We start from the raw sequence: 16,843 nt of genomic DNA, 5'->3' as shown, positions 1-16,843 counted from the left end.
GGAGAACAGGACAGTCAGTCAGTCATCAAACAGATGTACTCTGGAGAGGTGCTGTTCATCTAACTGCCTTCTGGCCTCCCAACACAGGAGCCAAAGTGGGGAGATCCTATTTTTCTTCATCACTTGGTAACTAGTAGCTGGGCCCTTTATGTAACCTTGGCATATCAGGTACTGCCACTCGGTTCCTTCAATCTTGAGCAAGTAACACAGAGATGGCAAGACATTTAAAACAGGATCATAGCAGCATCACCAGCATCTAACTGGATGGAACTCTGGTAGCTCCTAGTGAGACAGCTGACTACATTATTGCGTATGGTCACACGGAATGAAGTGCCCAGTGAGGACAAGACATTGGAGAGCCACTTTGCAGCTGCTGTAGAACAAAATAAAGAGCATGAGAACTTCAAACAGCTGGTCAGGGCAGAGAAGGAAAACCAGGGATCTTCTGTGACTGTCCTAAAATAAACATTTCTTACAGCCACAGTGCCTAAGTAATCAAAGGCCAAACTCAATCTTTGATCCTGCAGGTTGCTGGCAATCAGTTGAATTCACAGATTCACCACGTTTTGTATATGAAAGGAAGAAAATTTAGTAGGAAAACACCAGGCCCTGTAGCAATAGAATGTGTGTATTTGTGAAAATTTGGAGGATTCTGAGTATCAGCATCTGGAGCATATGTGACAGTGGGTTATGCTGATGATCAAAAAGCAGAGGAATCAAGTTTCAGATATGATTGGATTTATCACTATGAGTTCAGTCAACAGAAATTCTGTATTCAGTTTTTGGTTTGAGTCACTGAGAGGGACTTTCATTGTTTGCCTGACTGCTTGAAGAAACTGAACTTGGCGGTGGCCCCTCTCTGAACTCCATGAACATATAATGTAAAAGAAAAAATCTAACAACTTTAGAAAATAAAAAAGCTTTAGTGGATTTACCCCGTAAGACCTATCCACAAAGCCACAGTGTTCCTAGAGAACTAGAATCTGGTTCCTTTTTTTTTTTTTTTTTTTTGAGACGGAGTCTCGCTCTGTCGCCCAGGCTGGAGTGCAGTGGCCGGATCTCAGCTCACTGCAAGCTCCACTTCCCGGGTTTACGCCATTCTCCTGCCTCAGCCTCCCGAGTAGCTGGGACTACAGGCGCCCGCCACCTCGCCCGGCTAGTTTTTTTTGTATTTTTTAGTAGAGACGGGGTTTCACCGTGTTAGCCAGGATGGTCTCGATCTCCTGACCTCGTGATCCACCTGTCTCGGCCTCCCAAAGTGCTGGGATTACAGGCTTGAGCCACCGCGCCCGGCCTAGAATCTGGTTCCTTAATCAAAGCTTTGGTAGGTGGCAAGAACGCTTTCTTACTTTTTATTTTATTTTTTGAGATGGAGTCTCGCTCCCATCCCCCAGGCTGGAGTGCAGTGGCGCCATCTCAGCTCATTGCAACCTCCACCTCCTGGGTTCATGCTAGTCTCCTGCCTCAGCCTCCCGAGTAGCTGGGATTACAGGCTCCTGCCACCACACCCAGCTAATTTTTTGGTATTTTTAGTAGAGACAGGGTTTCACCATGTTGGCCAGGCTGTAAGTGATCCACCCGCCTCGGCCTCCCGAAGTGCTAGGATTACAGGTGTGAGCCACCGCGCCGGGCCGAAGAAATGCTTTCTAACGTGCTTTCCTTGTCCTCCGATTGCACTGGGGCCGGAAAGCAATCCACTTGGGTTGCAGAAGCCAAGTAGTGGCAGCAGGCTAGCACAAGCCAAGTGGACTTTGGTACCATGTTAGGCTAGTGTGATCATCACAAAGGTCTTTCCCACAGAGTCTTAAGCAACAATTCACTGGCGATGGGATCCCTGCAACAAAAACAAACGCCTATTCAGCTGACTAAGGAGCTACTTCATTAGCCTAACCAAAACCTCCCAAGTCTGGTGGACACCTGACCAGAACCATCATGATAGGCAAAGCATGAAGCACAGCATTGATTTTGCACCACTTGAAATAAGCATAGGCTCAGTATTGTTGAGGAAGGATCCTGCAATTATACTACAAGTACCTTCCTTTCGGCCTTCCCCGAAGGAGTGGGAGGCTACTTGCCAAAGCTGCCGGGAAATAGTGAAACAGAAATATGAAGACTTTGGAGGACTGTGGGACACTGGCTCTGAGCTAATAATCTTAACTGGAGAATCAGAAAGTCACATGGTCCACTGGTCAAGAGGGGACTTACGGGGGTTCAGTGATAAATGAGGTGGTGTTTTAACCAAAGTGTGCATTGGTTAAGCTGAATGAATATCTCTGGGAATGGTCAGTCACCAGAGCGGTTCTCTTACACGTGGGGTGAAGGTTAATGTAAAAAAAGGGTCAAGGAGAACCCCCTGGAACTTTTCCCTCTTACAGAAACAGTAAATAATAAACAATTGTTACAACACTAGAGGGAATCACAGAAATACTGCCACCATCCAGAACATGAAAAGTGCAGGTATGGTCTTATCTACCAGGGGCCCGTTTAACTCTGCAGGATGGACAGTTTAGAAAATATATGAATTTTAGAGAATAACAGTGAATACATACTTTACATGTTCTTCCATTGGCCTGGTATTTCACAGATAATGAAGATATATCTAAGGTAAGTTAAGAATTGAAATAGATGTAGAAGAAAGAATAGACATTATATAAACTTAATCTTACAGACCAGGCACGGTGGCTCACGCCTGTAATCCCAGCATTTTGGGAGGCCAAGGCAGGTGGATCACAAGGTCAGGAGATCGAGACCATCTTGGCCAACATGGTGAAACCCCGTCTCTACTAAAAATACAAAAATTACACGGGTGTGGTGGCACATGCCTGTAGTCCCAGCTACCCAGGAGGCTGAGACAGGAGAATCGCTTGAACCCGGGAGGCAGAGGCTGCAGTGAGCCGAGATCACGCCACTGCACTCCACCCTGGGTGACAGAATGAGACTCCTTCTCAAAATACATAAATAAATAAATAAAATAAAATTAATCTTACAAATGGATAGTAATATGAGATTCCAAAAGTTGGTGGAGCAAGAAATGGAGGTTTAAAAACAGTTTCAAAGGTAGGTGATAAAATTCTAAACTATGAAAAAAAATTGGAAGGGGCAAGTGAGGGGTTAATGCAAGTGAGCTAAAGTCTCATCTCTCAAAGTAGGAAGCAATCATGTACAAGGTCAGTAAATTGAGATGTAGTACAATAAGCAGACATGGAGGTAACTCAAGAAAAATTATTTGTTTGGAATTGCTGCTTTAGAAGTCATCCCCAAACTTCATAGTTTCAGTTATTTTCTCTTGGTTCCTGTGGGTCAGGAATTCAGGAAGGGCTTGGCCAGGAGCTTCTGCCTAGGAGAGCTCTGCACAGGTGCAGTCCCACAGTTGCTGTAGAGCTGAGGCATCCGGGCGCTGGCTGGATAGCCCTCTTCATGGAGGTATGGGGTTGCTCCAAGTGGCCGCTCTGTATAGGATGTTTGGGCTTCCACACAGCATGGCTGCCGCAGGGCAGTCTGACTGCTGACATGGTGACTGGTGACTGCAACTTCACGAGCAAGTATTCCAGGGACCAACATGGAAGCTGTACCACCTTTAGCAGCCTAGCCTCGAAAGTCACGTAGTGTCTCTCCTGCCATATTCCATGGATCACGATATTCACAGAAGCCCACCCAATTTTGAAGGGAGGGGACATGGATCCTCCCCATCCCTGGGAGGCATGTCAAAGTGACATTTTAAGAAGAGTGTTTGAGTTGGCAGATGCTGTTGTGGCCATTTTTGCAAAATAAAATCATCCACAGGAACGAAACCTTTAAAAAAGACTGGAAGTGATTGCCCCTGGGGAGTGGAATCAGGGCTGAGGAGAGTTTGAGGGTAGGGAACTGTGAAGCTGCCTCTTAGCCCACTGTACTGTTACTTTTATGTCCACACACAGCTATTCTTTTGATTAAAAAATAAAATGGCCGGGCACGGTGGCTCACGCCTATAATCCCAACACTTTGAGAGGCTGAGGCGGGTGGATCACGAGGTCAGGAGTTCGAGATCAGCCTGACCAATATGGTGAAACTCTATCTCTACTAAAGATACAAAAAAATTAGCCAGGTGTGGTGGCAGGCACCTGTAATCCCAGCTACTCGGGAGGCTGAGGCAGGAAAATCACTAGAACCCAGGAGGCGGAGGCTGCAGTGAGCCGAGATGGTGCCATTGCACTGTAGCCTGGGTGACAGGGTAAGGCCCCATCTCAAAAAATAAAAATAAATAAAAATAAAATAAAAACTAAAGTATCAAGATCACTTCTAAGAAAAAAAGAATTGCAGGATTAAAAAAATTGTACGTATTATCTAAGCTATGTAAAATATATGTCCAAAACAAAAAAAAAGAAACTAAAAGAAGTATGGTAGAAATCTAGTACCATCTATCTAGATGTCAGAACTTTATGTATACTGGCCTTGAGCCTATAATGTCCCTGCCCTCAAGAAACTTACAGTCCAGTTAAAAGGATAGTCAAGTGAATCAATGATTGTAGTGCAACACTCTGAGATCAAGGACAGACGTGCAAAGCGCACCACGCAGCCACTGAAGAGGAACAGCTAAAGACCAGGGGAAAAAGGGAAGGGGGAAAGCCTCATTTGCCGCCACTGGTGGTGAATATCACACAACTTCTTAGTCTGAAAGCTAGGATTTATGGGAGACATTGAACATTTGCTCTTCCTCTTTAGGGGGAATAGGAGTTGATACCTAGATGATGAGGGAAAGCTCTCTCTCTCTCTCCAGAAGAATGCTAGCTAATAAAGGTGAAGTGAAGAGCAGAATTTAAAATACCCTTTGCCAAGCCCAGTGAAAAGATTCAGGCAAAGATCATTGATGGATGCTAAAACTATTGAGTGAGATGATGTTTACATGGTCTATGAGTGTATAATAAACCACTCAAAATCTTAATGGCTTAAAATGGCCATTTATTATTTTTCACAAGTCTGCAATTCAGGCAGAACTCCATGGAGAGGGCTTACCTCTGCTCCACATGGTGTTGGCTGGGATGAGGAATCCAGGATGGCTCCATCACATGTCTTGTGCCTCACTGTTGGGCTGGCTGGACTGTTCTCTCTCATGTGATCTCTTCAGGCAGTAGTCCAGCCTGAGTTTCTTTCCATGGCAGGTTACTCCCAATCCCGGAAGCTTCAATGCCTTTTAAGGCCCAGACCAAGAAATAAACAAATTAGAAGACCAGTCAAGATTCACGGCATGAAAAAATAAATTCTACTTCTTCATGGGAGGACTAGCATATGCAGATAGAAAAGGGAGGAACTGTTGGTGATGACACGCCAACATTCAGAAGTGTCCTCTCAGATTACTTGCTCACTGCCAAGGGGAACACTGGCTTTACAATGGAGAGCCATGGCTGTCACCACCTTGCCAAGGAAATCAAATTGAGCATCATTAACAATGGCAACCTGACATCATGTGCCACCTGGTAGGATGCAACATGAAAACCACTTATGAAGTATTCTTATTAAAAAATGTGTAGTCTGAAACTGTAGACCCAATGCCAGGTTACAGAAAATTCACTGGAGAGAGAGATAGCACCACAAGAAATCAATCAGTCAGGAGAGAATGCAGGGTCTTCTACAAGACAACTGACCCAGTCTCTTCAAAAAAGTTAATGTCATTTTTCTAAAAAGGTTGGAAGATTCTTCTATTCTTCTAGATTTAAAAAAGTTGGAGATGTATAACTCAATGTAATATGTGAACCTTGCTTAGATCCTAGTTTGGGGGAAAAAAAGCTATAGAAGACAATTTGGGCTGGATGTAGTGGCTCACGCTTGCAATCCCAGCATTTTGAGTGGTGAGGGCAGGTGGATCACTTGAGGCTAGGAATTCAAGACCAGTCTGCCCAACATGGTGAAATCCCATCTCTAAAAAAAAAAAAAAAAAAATTGGGGGGCATGCATTGTACCCTTCACTTTAGAAGACATATGCTTGGCCGGGCGCGGTGGCTCAAGCCTGTAATCCCAGCACTTTGGGAGGCCGAGACGGGCGGATCACGAGGTCAGGAGATGGAGACCATCCTGGCTAACATGATGAAACCCCGTCTCTACTAAAAAATACAAAAAATTAGCCGGGCGAGGTGGCGGGCGCCTGTAGTCCCAGCTACTCGAGAGGCTGAGGCAGGAGAATGGCATGAACCCGGGAGGCGGAGCTTGCAGTGAGCTGAGATCCGGCCACTGCACTCCAGCCTGGGTGACAGAGCGAGACTCCGTCTCAAAAAAAAAAAAAAAAAAAAAGAAGACATATGCTTGAGTATGCTCATAGAGGGATGATGCTGAGGAAGTGCCATGATGTCTATAAATTACTTTGAAATTGTTCAGAAAAAAAAACTCACACATGCACCAAAACACCTACACGAAGCAAACATGTCTAAATAAATAAAGAACACTGAAGGATCAAGAATCATTTCTGGAGTTTAAAAAATATCTAGTGACAGAATCTTTGACTAACTGTCAGGCGCGGTGGCTCATGCCTGTAATCCCAGCACTTTGGGAGGCTGAGGTGAGTGGATCACTTGAGGTCAGGAGTTTGAGACCATCCTGGCTAACATGGTGAAACCCCGTCTCTACTAAAAACACAAAAATTAGCCAAGTGAGGTGGCAGGAGCCTGTAATCCCAGCTACTCGGGAGGCTAAGGCATGAGAATCACTTGAACCCAGGAGGTAGAGGTTGCAGTGAGCAGGGATTGTGCCACTGCACTCCAGCCAGGGCAACAGAGCAAGACTCTTGTCTCAAAAAAAAAAAAAAAAATCAATGACTAACCAATCTTCAATAATGCTTCCCACATATCTTTCATGTTTTTCTCCTTCCTCTCCCAAAATTTGTCCCTTGTATTATTTTTGCATATAACATGTACACACATATTATTCTTTACCCTACATCTCACATTTGCTTTAGGCTTTGGTGTACTGTTAAATAGATTCAATTTTCATAAGACTGTTCTTTTACTATGCTTTTCCCAGTCAGCTATTGGCTGGCTGAGTCATCCTGTAGTCTTAATAATCTGCTCAAGAACTGCTTAGGGGAAAAATATTTCCTTGGTTATTATATGTTCAAAATTATTTGTAGCTTTTATAGGTGAAATATGGATTTGCTGAATGTGCAACCTTTGACACAACATTCTTTGCTTGAGGATCTGATAGATGTTGCATTGTTCTGTCATGTTGAATGTCACTCTGGAGAAACCTGAAACTAGCCTGATCTCTTTTTAAAACAAGTGACCTGATGATTTTGTCTAATTGACCAAAGTCTTCATTCTTTTAAAATGCAGTACTTACTAGAGAATGACTCAATGTTGATTATTTTCAGTCAGTTTTCCCTGGTGTAATATATCATATATGTGTGTGTGTGTGTGTGTACACACACATATAAATGTTCAAATGCCTTAGTATTTTAGGAAACTGTATTTGAAATTTTAAAAAATATTTCTCATGTCTTGTTTTTTTCTTCAGGCATTCCTGTTATACATATGTTGACTCAAATCCTTTGTTTTCCTATCTTTTTTCTGTCTTTTAAATTCTTTGTTTTCATTTCATTTTGTTTGCTTTACTCATTCTCTCCTTTCTATTCCTTACTATATTTTTCACTCTGTTCTCCTACTGCGTTCACTTTCATTTCTTTTCTTTTCTTTTCTTTTTTTTTCTTTTTAAGACGGAGTCTCCCTCTGTCGCCCAGGCTGGAGTGCAGTGGCGCTGTCTCGGCTCACTGCAAGCTCCGCCTCCCAGGTTCATGCCATTCTCCTGCCTCAGCCTCCCGAGTAGCTGGGACTACAGGCGCCTGCCACCGCGCCCAGGTAATGTTTTTGTATTTTTAGTAGAGACGGGGTTTCACCGTGTTAGCCAGGATGGTCTTGATCTCCTGACCTCGTGATCCGCCCGTCTCGGCCTCCCAAAGCGCTGGGATTACAGGCGTGAGCCACCGCGCCAAGCCTCATTTTCATTTCTATGATGATTTTCACTTTTACTTCTTTCCTGATTTCTGCCAGTGTAACTTTTATCTCCTCTTATTGTTTCCTCATTCTTCCCTGAGTCCTTGCATTTGTAGTCTTCCTTCATAAAATAACTGCTTCACCAAATGTTTTAAATCCTGGTGAAATATGTAAGTATCCAAATAAAAGATTTTTTGTTTTGTTTTGTCTTTTTCCCCGAGTGTAGATCTATTGAGTATTTCTGCTCTTCACTGCTCTTCTCCCTTTTTTTCTCTCATAATATCTTTGTATCAGGATTGTGCCAGTTCCTTTCAAAATAAATTACTTAGCTTTCAGGTTGAGCACTGTGGATCACACCTGTAATCCCAGCATTTGGAAGGCCGAGGCAGGCAGATCACCTGAGGTCAGAAGTTCGAGACCAGCCTGGCCAACATGGTGAAAACCCCATGTCTACTAAAAACACAAAAATTAGCCAGGCATGGTGGCAGGTGCCTGTGATCCCAGCTACTCAGGAGGCTGAAGCAGGGGAATCACTTGAACCCAGGAGGCAGAGGTTGCAGTAAGCCAAGATTGTGCCATTGCACTCCAGACTAGGTGACAAGAGCAAAACTCTGTCTCAAAAAAAAGAAAAGAAAAAAAAGAAACTATATATCTTTCAGGCTGGGCAGGGTGGCTCACGCCTGTAATCCTAGCATTTTGGGAAACTGAGGCAGGCAGATCCCCTGAGTTCAGGAGTTCAAGACCAGCCTGGCCAACATGGTGAAACCCGTTTCTACTAAAAATACAAAAATTAGCCAGACATAGGGGTGCATGCTTGTAATCCCAGCTACTCTGGAGGCTGAGGTAGGAGAGTCACTTGAACACGGGAGGCGGAGGTTACCGTGAGCTGAGATCGTGCCACACCCCAGCCTAGGTGACAGATGGAGACTCCGTCTCAAAAAAAAATTGTTTTTAATGTTTTATATTTTGTTCATCTTTAAGAATGTAAGAGGAGTAAGAATGCCAATATTACTATTCTAAGGTAATCCAAAATATCTTTTTTAATGGTTTCAACAAGATAAAAAAAATTTTTTTTTAATTATCAGATAAGATTAGAAATTAACTTAATGGTTCTCATTGTTTATTTCCTGCTTTGAACTTTCTCATGTCAACCAAAAGAGTCAAACTCTAAAACATTTGAAGGGATTTATACTGAGCCAAATATGAGTGAACAATGGCCCATGACACAGGCCCGGGAGATCCTGAGAACATGTGCCCATGGTGGTTGGGCTGCAGCTTGGTTTATACATCTTAGGGAGACATGAGACATCAATCAATACATGTAAGATGTACATTGGTTTGGTCCAGAAAGGTGGAACAACTGCAAGTTGGGAGGTCACAGGCAAATTCCAAGATTTTCTGATTGGCAACTGGTTGAAAGAGTTATTATCTAAAGACCTGGAATTAACAGAAGGAAGGAAGGGGAAGGGGAAGGGGAGGGAAGGGAGTTATTTAGATTTCTGCTTTGTCATAACTCATGCATTTATTTAACCCCAAGTTTGTTGAGGACCAAATCATCAGTTAATTTAACAATAAATTATTGGACACCTACTTAGGTGTCCAGAATTCAGCAAGGCACTATGGAAGAATCTTCTGATTCAAAGAGTTATAAGTCATGTGACTACTTTCAAATATAATGTGATAAATGTTATAATTAAAATGTGGAAAATGTGGATTAGAGAAAAAATACTCTTCTTAGATTGCTTGGGAAAACCTCACTGAGCCACTGACACATTTAAAATCAATCTTGATAAATAAAGCTCACAAGACAGAAGGTAGAGTGAGGAACTTTTAGAAAAAAAGACATTGCTGATGAACTGCATCAGGTTGACCAATACAGGAACATTTGGGTATAATGCCATACTTAGAGACCAAAAAAATCCTTTCTGTAAGACATAGTATCACCAGGATGATAAAAATATCAAGAAGAACCTGCATTGTCAGCTGGGTTCTGAGGGACTGGGAGCCAGTCAGTCACCCAACATAGTACTTCTTTTTTTTTTTTTTTTTTTGAGGCGGAGTCTCGCTCTGTCGCCCGGACTGGAGTGCAGTGGCCAGATCTCAGCTCACTGCAAGCTCCGCCTCCCGGGTTTACGCCATTCTCCTGCCTCAGCCTCCCGAGTAGCTGGGACTACAGGCGCCCGCCACGTCGCCCGGCTAGTTTTTGTATTTTTAGTAGAGACGGGGTTTCACCGTGTTAGCCAGGATGGTCTCCATCTCCTGACCTCGTGATCCGCCCGTCTCGGCCTCCCAAAGTGCTGGGATTACAGGCTTGAGCCACCGCGCCCCGCCCCAACATAGTACTTCTGAGTTTGTATTTTGTAGGTTTTTCATGGATGGTGAGTAGGTTGTGGCCAGAATTTAGGTTGTATGCATTCGGTGTTTTTGGTATGTGTGAATCTGAGTAGGCAAGAGGAACTTGTATTAGTTTTGTAATACCATTGTAACAAATTACCAAAAGTTAGTGGCTTAAGCCAATGCAGATGCATTAGCTTACAGTTCCGTCAGTCAGAAGTCCAGTACAGGTTTCACTGGGCTAAAATCAGGATGCCAGCCAGACATAGTGTTGCATGTCTGTATTCCCAGCTACTCAGGAAACTGAGGTGGGAGGATTGCTTGAGACCAGGAGTTTGAGGTTGCAGTGAGCTGTAATCACACCACTGCACTCCAGCCTGGGCTATGATTGCACCACTGTACTCCAGCCTGGGAAGAATTAGTTTCCTTGGTCATTCGGGTTGTGGGCAGTATTCAATTACTTGTGGGTGTAGGACTGAGGTCCCATGTTCTTGCTGGCTGTCAGCTGAGGGCTGTTCCCACTTTCTAGAGGCCACCTACATTCCTTGGCTTGTGGCCCCCATCCTCCACTTTCAAAGCCAAAAATGGCGGGTTGAGTCCCAGTCGTGCTTAAGATCTCTCCTGCCTCTTCTTGCATTGTTGTATCTCACCCACCCACTCTCCTGCTGTCGTCTTTCACTTTAATTTTCTTTGTTTTTATTAAACTTTGTACTTTGACGTAATTGTAGATACACATGTAGTTGTAAGGAACACACAGAGATCCCCTGGACTCACTTTCCCCCAGTGGTAACATCTTGTAAAATTATACCACTATATCACAACCAGGGTATTGACATGGATATAGTCAAGATACAGAACATTCTCATTATCACATACTCCCCTTTTATACACCTACTCCCCTCCCGTTCCACTTCCTCCTTAATCCCTAGAAATGATGTTAGTTTTAGATTTTTTTGTTTTGTTTTGTTTTGTTTGAGATGGAGTTTCACTCTTGTCGCCCAGGCTGGAGTGCAATGGCACGATCTTGGCTCACTACAACCTCCCCCTCCTGGGTTTAAGCCAGTCTCCTGCCTCAGCCTCCCAAGTAGCTGGGATTACAGGCAAGCACCACCACACCCAGCTAATTTTGTACTTTTAGTAGAGACACAGTTTCACCATGTTGGTCAGGCTGGTCTTGAACTCCTGACCTCAGGTGATCCATCTACCTCGGCCTCCCAAAGTGCTGGAATTACAGGTGTGAGCCACCACGCCTGGCAAATGATGTTAGTTTTAAATTTTTTTGGGGGGGGGAAGACAATCTCGCTCTGTCACCCAGGCTGGAGTGCAGTGGTACAATCTCAGCTCACCATAACTTCTACCTCCCATTCCCCTGCCCACCCCCAAGCAATTCTTCTACCTCCAGCCTTCCAAGTGGCTGGGACTACAGACGCAGGACACCATGCCCAGCTATGTTTTTGTACCTTTGGTACAGAGAGTGTTTTACCATGTCACCCAGGTTGGTCTTGAACTCCTGACTTCAAGTGATCTGTCGGCCTCAGCTTCCCAAAGTGTTGGGATTACAGGTATGAGCCACCATGCCCAGCCTGTTCTTTATTTATGATATTGCCATTTCAAGAATGTTATATAAATGGAATCACATAGTATGTAACTATATGGGATTGACTTTTTTGTCAACTTTTTGGGATTGATTTTTTTCCCTTAGCATAATTCATCCAGGTTGCTGGGTGTATCAATAACCTTTTTTTTTTTTTTTTTTTTTTTGAGACAAGGTCTTGCTCTGTTGCCCAGGCTGGGGTGCAGTGGCACAATCTTGGCTCACGGAAGCCTCTGACTCCCAGGTTCAAGCTATTCTTGTGCCTCAGCCTCCTGAGTAGCTGGGACTACAGGCACATGCCACCACGTCCAGGTAATTTTTGTATTTTTGTAGAGATGGTGTTTTGCCATGTTGCCTAGGCTGGTCTCAAACTCCTGGACTCAAGTGATCTGCCTGACTGGGCTTCCCAAAGTGCTGGGATTACAGGCATGAGCCACTGCACTCCGCCATCCGTTCTTTTTTATTGTCAAGTAGCATGGTACTGTTGAGTATTGTTGAGTTCCACGGTACATATGTACCACAGTTTGTTTAACCATTCACTTGTTGAAGGACATCTGAATTGCTTCCAGTTTTTCACTATTTTGGATGAAGTTGCTATAAACATTTATATACATGTTTTTGTGTGAACATAAGTCTTCATTTCTCTGGGATAAATGCCCAGGAACGTGATTGCTGGGTCACATAGTAGTTGCAGGCTCAGTTTTTGCTTTTCTTTTTTTCAACAAACTGCCAGACTGTTTTTCAGAAAGGCTGTGCCATTTTTTACATTCCCATCAGCAATGTATGAGTAATCTAGTTTCTCCACATCCTCACCAACTTTTGGTGTTGTCACTGTTTTTTGTTTTAGCCATTTTTATCAACATATACTGATACTTCATTGTGGTTTTATTTTATTTTATATATATTTTTTGAGACAAAGTCTCACTCTGTCACCCAGGATGAAGTGCAGTGGCGCAATCTTGGTTCACTGCAACCTCCGCCTCCTGGGTTCAAGTGATTCTCCTGCCTCACCCTTCTGAGTGGCTGGGATTACAAGGACGTGCCACCACGCCCACCTAATTTTTGTACTTTTAGTAGAGACGGGTTTTCACCATGTTGGCCAGGCTGATCTCAAACTCTTGATTTCAGGTGATCCACCTCCCTTGGTCTCGCAAAGTGCTGGGATTACAGGCCTAAGTCACAACATCCCGCCTTTATGGTTTTAATTTGTATTCTAATGGCAAATGATGTTGGACATATTTCTTCATGTGCTTATTTCCTATCTGTATATCTTCCTCACTGAAATATCTCATGTAAATTTCCCATGTTGCAACTGGTTTTATTATTATTTTTGAGATGAAGTTTCGCTCTTGTTGCTCAGGCTGGAGTGCAATGGCATGATCTCAGCTCACTGCAACCTCTGCCTCCCAGGTTCTCTTGCCTCAGCCTCCTGAGGAGCTGGGATTATAGGCGCCCACCACCATGCCCGGCTAGTTTTTTTGTGTATTTCTAATAGAGATGGGGTTTCACCATGTTGGCCAGGCTGGTCTCGAACTCCTGACTTCAAGTGATACACTGCCTCAGCCTCCCAAAGTGCTGGCATTACAGGCATGAGTCTTTGCACCTGATGGTTTCAATTTTTTAATTGTTGAGTTTTGAGAATTCTTTGCATATCCTGGATACTAGTCTTTTGTCAGATACGTGGTTTGCTATTATTTTCTCCCAATCGGCAGCTTACCTTTTTTTCCTTTTATCAGGGTATTTTGCAGAGTCAAAGTGTTAAATTTTGATGAAGCCCAATTTCTCAATGTTTTCTTTTAGGGACTGTGCTTTTGGTGCCAGATCTAGGAAGTCTTTACCTAATCCTAGCTCTCAAAGTGTGCTTTTTCCTAACATTTTGTAGTTTTAGATTTCAGTCCATGAGCCTCTCTGTATTATCTGGGGTACTCCTGAGAAATAGAATGAATGGGATGTACACATAAACAAATAGATTTATTATGAGAAATTGGCTTATGCAATTATAGAGGCTGGAAAACCCCAAGATTTGCAGGGTGAGTTGGCAAGCTAGAGACCCAGGAGAGCTAATGTTTCAGTTAAAGCCAAAGGCAGAGGAAAAAGCCAATGTCCTAGTCTAAAGATCATCGGGCAAGAAGAATTCTCTCTTACGAAAAGGAAGGATCTGCCTTTTTGTTCTAGTCAGGCCTTCAACTGACTGGATGAGGTCCACCCACAGTAGGAGGTACAATCTGCTTTACTCAGTCTTCTAGGTTAAACAATAAATCTCATCCAAAATACCCTCACAGAAACACCCAGAATAATGTTTGGCTGAATATCAGGGCACCACATGGCTCAATTAAGTTGACACACAAAATTAACCATCACACCTTCTTAAGTTTTGCAAATGGTATAAACTTTTGGTTGAGGTATTTTTTTTTCTACTTGTTTGTTTTTCTTTGTCTATGGATGTCCAGTTGTGGCTGTCCCATTTCTTTTCTTACCTTTTTGTTTTTTTTTTTTTTTTGGAGACAGCGTTTCGCTCTTTTTGCCCAGGCTGGAGTGCAACAGTGTGATATCGGCTCACTGCAACTTCCGCCTCCGGGTTCAAGTGTTTCTCATGCTTTGGCCTTCTGAGTAGCTGGGATTACAGGCTCGCACAACCATACCCAGCTAATTTTTGTATTTTTAGTAGAGATGGGGTTTCACCATGTTGGCCAGGCTGGTCTCGAACTCCTGACCTCAAGTTATCCACTCTCCTTGACCTCCCAAAGTGCTGGGATTCACGCGTGAGCCATTGCGCCTAGCCTGGCAGTCCCATTTCTTGAAAAGGGTATCTTTCCTCCATTAAATTGCTTTTGCACTTTTGTCAAAAATCAGGTGTATTTTCACGGGTTTATTTCTGGCGCCTATTGATCTATGTGTCTGCCCTTCTGCCAATACCACACAGTTTTCATTAGGGTAGCTATATAATCAATCATGAGGCCGAGACGGGCGGATCACGAGGTCAGGAGATCGAGATCATCCTGGCCAAAATGGTGAAACCCCGTCTCTACTAAAAAAATACAAAACCTAGCCGGGCGAGGTGGCGGGCGCCTGTAGTCCCAGCTACTCGGGAGGCTGAGGCAGGAGAATGGCGTGAACCCGGGAGGCGGAGCTTGCAGTGAGCTGAGATCCGGCCACTGCACTCCAGCCTGGGCGACAGAGCGAGACTCCGTCTCAAAAAAAAAAAAAAAAAAAAATCAGGTAGATTGATTCTTTCCACTTTATTCTTCTTTTAAAAAATATTTTCACTATTTTAATTTCTTTGCCTTTACATATAAATTTTAGAGCCTTCCTGTCTATGTTTACAAAAATATTGCTATAGTTTGAATAGGCAGTGCACTAAAATAGTACATCAGTTTGGAAAAAAATTGACATCTTTACAGAGTCTTCTAATTCATAAACATAGTATGTCAGTTTATTTTTATCTTTGATTTCTTTCATCAGCATTGTGCAGTTTTCAGCATGCAACTCCTGTACATGTTTTGTTACATTACATCTATTTCACTTCTTTCAGAAATTATAAATGAAATCATGCTTTTAATTGCAGTGTCCACAAGTTCATGGCTAGTATATAACAATGCATTTTATTTTTGTATTATGCCAATTTGCTGGAGATGCTTAATTCTACTAGGTTTTTTTCCTTTTTCAAGATTCTTGGGGATTTTCTGCATCATCAATCATGCCATCTGCAAGTAGGAGTCGTTTTACTTATTCCTTTCTTATCTGTATTATGTTTACTTCCTTTTCTTGCCTTATTGATCTGGCTAGAACTTCCAGGACTGTTGAATGAGAGTGATGAGAACAAGTTTCTTGATCTTATGGAGGAAGCATTCAATATTTCACCATTAGCTGTAGGTTTTTCTACAGATGTTCTTCATAAAGCTGAGGAAGTTCCTCTATATTCTTGTATTTCTGAGAATTTTAATTATGAATGGGTGTCAAATTTTGTCAAATGCCTTTTCTACATTGATTGATATATGATCATGTGATTTTCCTTCTTTCACCTGTTATTATGATAGATTATACTGATTGAATTTTAAATATTGAAACAGTCTTGCATCCTTGAAATAAATCCCAGGTAGTCATGCGGTTTACTTATCTTACTTGAAGTAAGATTTACCAATGGAATTTAGAAATCACGGGGTCTCACTCATTGGAGGCCAAAATAAATGCAAAGGAACAATGACATCAGAAAGCTGAACATGGAATCTCTTGATTGTTATTATCTGTAATAGCTAAATTATAGGGATAGTGTTGGGGCAGAACCTGGTGCTGGGCCAAGCTGGAATTCTAGCCATTGAGCCACAGCTGCTAGTTCAGGGCCACCTCCAAAGGGAAAAGTTATGCTAAAACAACAGAGAGCAGACTTATTCCAAGAGACTAAGGAAACAGAAAAGGGAGAGAGAATGGATAGAAATTTTAAAACAGTTATTAAGAAACATCATAAATAAAGTGGGCATTGGTGGTGTTGAAACCAAAGTCTTAATGCAGCACTCTCAGAAGTTCGATGGACAAATGGAAACCCTTACTAGTCCCCCAACAGTGAAGGACGCTCAACAAATCCACTTTGTTCAACCCAGTTTGGATAAATTTTAAAAGCTGCAAAGCAAAGATGACCATGAGAAACCTGACTTCCAATCACCTGGGGTGGAAGATACACAATGTAGTCAAGATAAGAACTGAAGAAAGGCCAGGTGGGTAGCTCATGCCTGTAATCCCAGCACTTTGGGAGGCTGAGGTGGGTGGATCCCCTGAAGTCAGAAGTTTGAGACCAGCCTGGCCAACATGATGAAACCCCGTTTCTAATGAAATACAAAAATTAGCCGGGCATGGTGGTGCATGCTTATAATCCCAGCTTCTCAGGAGGCTGAGGCAGGAGAATTGCCTGAACCCAGGAGGCGGAGGTTGAAGTGAGCTGAGATCATGCCACTGCACTCTAGCC

The sequence above is a fragment of the Trachypithecus francoisi genome, unplaced genomic scaffold (assembly GCF_009764315.1).
Source record: "Trachypithecus francoisi isolate TF-2019V2 unplaced genomic scaffold, Tfra_2.0 Contig01474, whole genome shotgun sequence".
Lineage (NCBI taxonomy): Eukaryota > Metazoa > Chordata > Mammalia > Primates > Cercopithecidae > Trachypithecus > Trachypithecus francoisi.
This window is presented reverse-complemented; position numbering follows the sequence as displayed.